The 6,743-nt window shown below is 37.8% G+C and overlaps 1 pseudogene; it reads right to left on the reverse strand.

Annotated features, from left to right (window-relative positions):
- Positions 1–2,796, reverse strand: part of LOC105810723 — a 151,971-nt pseudogene extending 149,175 nt beyond the window's left edge.
- Between the last annotated feature and the right edge of the window lie 3,947 nt (positions 2,797–6,743).

The following is a 6,743-nucleotide window of genomic DNA, read 5'->3' on the forward strand; positions in this document are numbered from 1 at the left end:
GAAAATTAAAATATTTTCATAAAATTTGTAACATCTATTTTGTGTAGAATTATACTAAAAGCATTGAAGCAGTAAATTTAGAATTTAGAATTAGAATTCCCTATTAATACATGGATTGCCTATATAAATCAGATACAAAACAGAGTTAAGTTTCTTCTATCTCTGTTGCCTTCATATTGTACATTATTTTACAAGAACTTAGCTCTCTAAAATGCTTGTAAAATTAAATGGCTCTCTATTAATATCATATTTCATCCTGGTTATGATACAGTTTCTTACCCAATATTTAATAGATCTTTAAATTGAGATAAAGTGTTTTAATTGTTTTGATTTTTTTCACAAATAGTACAGCTGTAATTCAGTTTTTGAAAAGCGAACAATTTTAAAAACCAAGGACTACATGACACATAAATTACCAAATGTTTTCATATCATATCTTAATATACAGATCTAATACACACAACTTGTCTACCTATTCCACATAAAAATGGCTTTAAAGGGAACATAAACAAACTGTTTTTATAAGCTAAAGTTACAATAACTACGAAAACAGGTGACATTTTTTATAGATTTCCATCACAGGTACAAATAGTGAATATTTACTGAGAACAATCAAATTTAATCATAATTCTGAAGACTTACAATCTTATAGTTATTTCATCTAACTTATTATCTTGGTTCCTTATAACAAATACATGCTCAAGATACCCTACTATGTAGTATATTTCTCAAACAGGCCATTTGCTTACTTTACCCTAGTGTCCACCCCAAACCTAATTTTATTACCTAACACAATAATACTTATTCTCTTTCCACGGGAATCAGCTCTGCCTCCCGCAACAGAAATAAACTTCTTCACACACCATTTGCTATATGTCATTCCCTATTCATGAAATATGCCCTCCCCCCATAGTCCAATAATATCACTAGGAAAGCCTAAAATGTTCTAAAGAGAGGCACTAGAGAATATATAAAATAAAGGCATAAATATTCTGGCATTGATAAATTCATTTATTCATCAAATTTTAGTTGAGTGCCTAGTAGGTCCCAGACATGATGAAAGTTGTGAAAGCTGCTACCAATAAAGAAGTGAAGATGAAAGCCAACGTCTTTCCCACAGGTAGCTTACACTTCCATGGAGGAAGAGACAGACAATAAGCAAGGAAGCAAATAAATGATCTAGATAATAATAAGCTCAGCCAAAGATTACCAGGAGCATCTATAGGATAACCTTGAAAGAATTTAAGGGAGCAAAAGTGTTCTGTAGATGGGGTGTTGTCATTAAGCAAGAGCAATTCTATGCCCCTAGATAGCTGAATAAATCCTGTCTACAGAAAGGGCAGATTAGGGCAAGGTTAAAACTGTAAGAGGTTAAAGGAAGTAGTAGTCATGAATTTAGTGAGAGAGGGGAATGGTTATTATTTTGTGTGTTGCACAGTGGCCTTGCAGTTGTCAGTGTTCTGTGGGATTTTTATGTCCAACAGGAGAACAATATGACTTGGCTGTAAGAGTCAGATCAGCTTGTAATAATATTGAGGTTAGGTTTCAGTGTCATAGAAGTTCCCAAATATCAGGGGCTGCTTCTTTTATTTCTCACAGGTTATTCATAAAATGAAAAGGATGAGGTAATATAATATTAATAAATATCATTAGGACTAATTTACATAACATGACCAAAGAAGACCCCCCTTTGTGAAGATAATGTCAAGCCAAGACCTGAGGGGTAAGGATTTGAAGTGCCTACAAAAGAACCTACCAATCAAAGGTGAGTGTAAAGGGTTGGATATATTTGAGAACCAGAAAGGAAGACAGTGTGTCTGGAAAAAAATGAGTGGAAGGGAGAATGGTGTGTGACCAAAGCCAGAGATACAGGGCCATTAGGTTGCAGGGAGGGGTTTACATTTCATTCTAAGAGCAATGAGAAGCGTTAAAAGGCTGTAAGTATGGGTGTATGGAATGACTAATTAGTGACTTCATGCTAGGTGCAATCCTAGGCTAGGCCCAAACACAATGCTCTGGACTGAATTGCATCACCTCCAAATTCATATTTTGAAGTTCTAGCCCTAAATATGTCAGAATGTAACTGTATTTGGAGATAGGGTCTTTAAAGACATAACATTAGGTCATTCAGGTGAGCCTTCATCCAATATGACTGATGTCCTTGTAAGAAAAGGAAATTAGGACACAGACAGATATAGAGGGAAGACCATGTGAGGACATAGGGAGAAGATATCCATTGACAAGCCAAGGAGAGGAGCCTCAGAAGAAACCAAACATGCTGACATCTTTATTTCAGACTTCTACCCCCCAGAATTGTAAGAAAACAAACCTTTAAGCCACTAGTCCATGGTATTTTGTTATGGCAGCCCTAACCAACTAATACACTGAGTTACCCATGCAGCATCCTTTAGTGCCCAAACCTATGAAATCAATGCTAAATATCCACTGATTCAATGTTTACTCTTGCTTGAAAAATAAAAGGTATTATAGTTAGCGGTACCCAAAAAAATCACCTATCTGGTCTTCAAATCTATAGTGAAGTCATGCCGTGCTGCTGTGGTGCCCACTGACATCCTCGCTATAGGAGGAAGAGCTGATGAGCTGTCTGCACAGCTGCCTGTCCACGGCCTCCATCACCGGCATGCCATTCCCCATCTGCTTGGCCTCTTTCCCGGGACTGTTGATGCTCATCACCCCATCATCCTCTGAGGCCTGCTCCTGCTCTGCACTGGCATATATGTGCAGGAACTCTGTGAAGGCCCTGTCCCGGGCCAGTAGCTCCTGGTGGGAGCCCATCTTGGAACTTTAGACCTCCTCTCTGTTTAGGTAAGATAAGCCTCAAACCAGCCTGAAAAGAGATCTACTAATACCCAGTGAAACTGCCAATCATCGAAAGGGTTGGGCCCCCATGTTGGGCTCCTTGTGCAAGCAGGTCGCCTCTCTGTCTTTTGATTGTTTTGAGTACACAGTTTGATGTAAACAGGGTCCTCCCAGATGAGGTCCCACCAAATCCATTAAGGCAAGCACACAGTCTGCTACAAACAGGATTCTCCCAAATTGGGTTCCCCAAATCCATTAAGGTATCGTGTCGTGTCTATAATATGTGCATTTATGTAGATGCCTCATAAGAGGCCAAGCCAAAACTTTGGGTAGGAGAACAAGCCCATGAGAATTCTGTCTTCACTTAGCTGTGCCATCCCAAATGGCAGAGTCCTGGTCTTTAACTTTAAAGGGGATCTAAATCTAGCTGAGGTATCAAGGCCCCAGAGAACAGATCACCTTCAGTGGCCTTCTTAGCTCTGCTAGTGACCTGACTTTTTTTTTCATGCTGGCCACCTGCTTGGGCTCAGCCATGGCCTGTATCAAGGCCATTATTTAGTGACATCCTTAATATCCTTATCACCTGCCATCAGAAGACCCCTTTTCTTTCAAATGGCACTATGAGCATGTACAATCATAAAAATCTTAGTCCATATCATGTTTACCTTTTTCCTCCTGGTAACTGCAACTCAGCTTCTTGGGCTTAAGTCCCAGGTGGCAGTGCCACTGCTGTGATCACCACATACTCAACCTCTCGTTGTCTATAAAGCTGCTCCTGTCAGGGAAAGATTCCAATCTTGCTCTGGCATCTGTTGATCTGACAGATCCATCCTGCTAAAATACAGAGCTTCCAGAACTTCTAAATAGTCATGTTGCAAAGACAAAAGGGTGGTAGGATTGAGAATAGACACAGTCAATATACAAGTAGCTGTTGCTGCCTGGAGGCAAAGAGGCCATCCTCTCACAATATTATTCAGTGGTTTTGACATACCACTGGCCATGGGATGCTTCCCAGCATCCATACTAAGACCATCAGTGTGAAGTCTGGGATCTAGACACCATCCCCATGTGACTATAGCTTTTCTAACTCCACAGTGATACAAAATTTTCAGAGGGGCCATTGGAATCATACTTCCGAAAATAGAACTCCGTATTTATATCATATCTTTCTTCCAAGGAATTCAAAACACTTCAAAGACATTTTCATATCAATTCTCATAACACCCTGTGAAGGCAGGTAGGTGGGAAATATTATCATTCCTATTTGACATTTCTATACACCTACTCACTTGATTATAAGATCATTTTAACTGAATATATAATTTTTTCAGGGAAAAGAATACATGCCCAGAAAAAAAAATGACATTCACAAAAAAATAGTATAATTTTGGATACTAATCACTATCTTGTGCTGAATGACCTGAACATTTGGTAATACCCACAATGACCCTTAAAGTTTTAATTTAGATATTATTATTTCTCCTTCCTTTCCATATTCTTTTGAAGAAAAAGGTAGAAATATTAACGAAATGGCAGCTAAATTTTTTAAGTGACACCAAACTGAGGATAATTGGTTTATTTTATCTTCATATACAAAACATGGTGTTTTTTGCACATTTAAGGAGAGTATTAAATATTTTGAAGTCCAAACAACTGAAAATATCAAATATTATCATTTTTACCTTTAAGTGAAGTATCAATATATACGTGGATTGGTAATGAGAAATAGACTTTTATCAGGAAAGTCAGTTTGAAACAAAAATGCAATCAAACTTTCTAACATCGAAAAAAACTCCACTTCAGTTTATATCTCTCCATCCTTGAGAGGATAGAGGACAAACACGTGTAACTCATGTTCCCTCCTTACCTTGACAGCTTTATCTTATATCACTCACTCTCACGCTTCCTATTCTTCAGATTCACTGAACTTCATGCATTCATTCAATAAATACTGACTCAACACTGTCAGGCACAGAGATGAATACTAAATAAGACTAAATACTCCCTTCATGGGAGTATACGTAGAGTGGGGGGATAAGTAAACATATTGACAAAATAACTGAATATTGCCAGAGATGCTCTAGTGATAATAAGCAGTGACATGGGTGGAGGTGACTGGGCAGATAGGATTTCTTTAGTAAGGCTGGTTCAATAAAGCTTCCCTGAGAATATGAAATTTGTGCTTATATCTAAAGAAAATAAACAAGCTGTTTGAAGAGTTCAATTCACAATTATAAGTCAAAGATAGCTTCTCAGATCTCAAGGATCTAATTAATGCTTCAAAGACAAAGAAGGTAATCAGGACTCCTGGAAAATAAGTAGGGCCTGGTGCAAAACGAAAATGCGAGACCCCTTGTTTAAAAATTATTAAAATTTCAAGGTGGGGTAGTAGAGCATTAAACCAAGCACTGGCCTGTCTAAGCAGGGCAGGTCATGTGCCCATGAAGCCAGGCCCCAAAAACCTGCAGTACTATCAACTGGAGGTCTTTATGGACTTGACCATTGGAGAAGTGGGGAAACTAGGCTGGGAGATGGGCAGCAGATGGGACCTACTTGGTAGATCTACTTGTTCTGGTAACAAATGACCTGCAAGACTAGGACTTCCACAAAATGTGTGATAAAAAGAAATGTACACTCCGAGGAGTATGCCTTCAGTGGGAATATAGAGTTAGGTCAGCCTCATGGCTATGCTTCCTCCTGCAACTGTGGCTTTATCTGTGGTTCTGGGAGTAGTTTTGTAAAAGCACCATTTTCTTGATTATTTTGGAACTTTTGCAAGTCTGGAATAAATCCCACCCACCACCTGACTCCAACCTGACTATGAGCTACAGAAAGGTAAGGACTGAGTGTGACTTATTTTCTCCAGCTTTTAATCCATAGATTTTCAATTATTCATTGAATTACTCCATGACTTAATCAGTAAATAATTTCATCACGTGGTAAGCCACACTGGAAATTTTTGGAAGAAAATATAGTCAACATTGAAAATTTTTACATAGTGAACTTTTGTTTAGGAAATAGCTGATCAGAAGAGTAAGTGTTACTTTGTCACTTTTATTGTTTACTTTATAAGGGCATGTGAACAAATGTATTTTGCATCATAAAAACAGATATCATCAAATATCAGACTGATTCTGAGCAAGTACCAAAAACTAGAAGGTTCCTAGTCCTCATTCTCTTAGTTATTTTCTTTCAAGAATAGGGCAGCTAATAATTAACACAGATTATAAAAGTATTCCATAAGTACACTAAGAGCCATTAAAATATGATGACAGATCACCTACCCAATTTAACATTTTTCATGTAATTTGGTTAACTAAAGAAATGCAAGTCACTTAGAACATCTGCCAAAAGTTGCATAATGAGTCCAAAGAATGTCCAAATTGTTCTTCTCATAAATTACACAAATAATTTAGATTATTCAGAATTTGTGACCTAAACTATATTAGTCTTTAACAATATCATTCTAAACGGACTATCACCTACTTACCTTCAAGGAATTGGCCCCTACTTGCCTTCAGTAAGAAAGATACACAGGAAAGGAAGGGTAGTTTATCCAATATGTGGAATTCTGACTGCTCACAGGTATCAGAGAAAGGGCTCAGATTCAGGCAGTTATTTGGGACTGTGTTTCCCAAATTTGTCTGAGAATACCACTTGGGATTCTATTTAAAAATATACAGATCCCCAATCCCTTCCCTGGAGATTCAGATTCACCATGTACAGGATAGGGACCAGGGAATGTATTTTTTAAACACTACTTTAAAGTGTTCCTTATGACTGGACAATTTGGGGAAATATTGAGTTAGGCATTTCGGAACCAACAAAGCTGTTCACCTGTTGAAAGAGGGCTGATATGAATGCACAGGTCAATCTGCTTATGATTTGACAAAGAGATTAAAGAAACATCCATTTAAAAAACT

Source organism: Propithecus coquereli, unplaced genomic scaffold, assembly GCF_000956105.1.
Source record: "Propithecus coquereli isolate 6110/MARCELLA unplaced genomic scaffold, Pcoq_1.0 Scaffold22, whole genome shotgun sequence".
Lineage (NCBI taxonomy): Eukaryota > Metazoa > Chordata > Mammalia > Primates > Indriidae > Propithecus > Propithecus coquereli.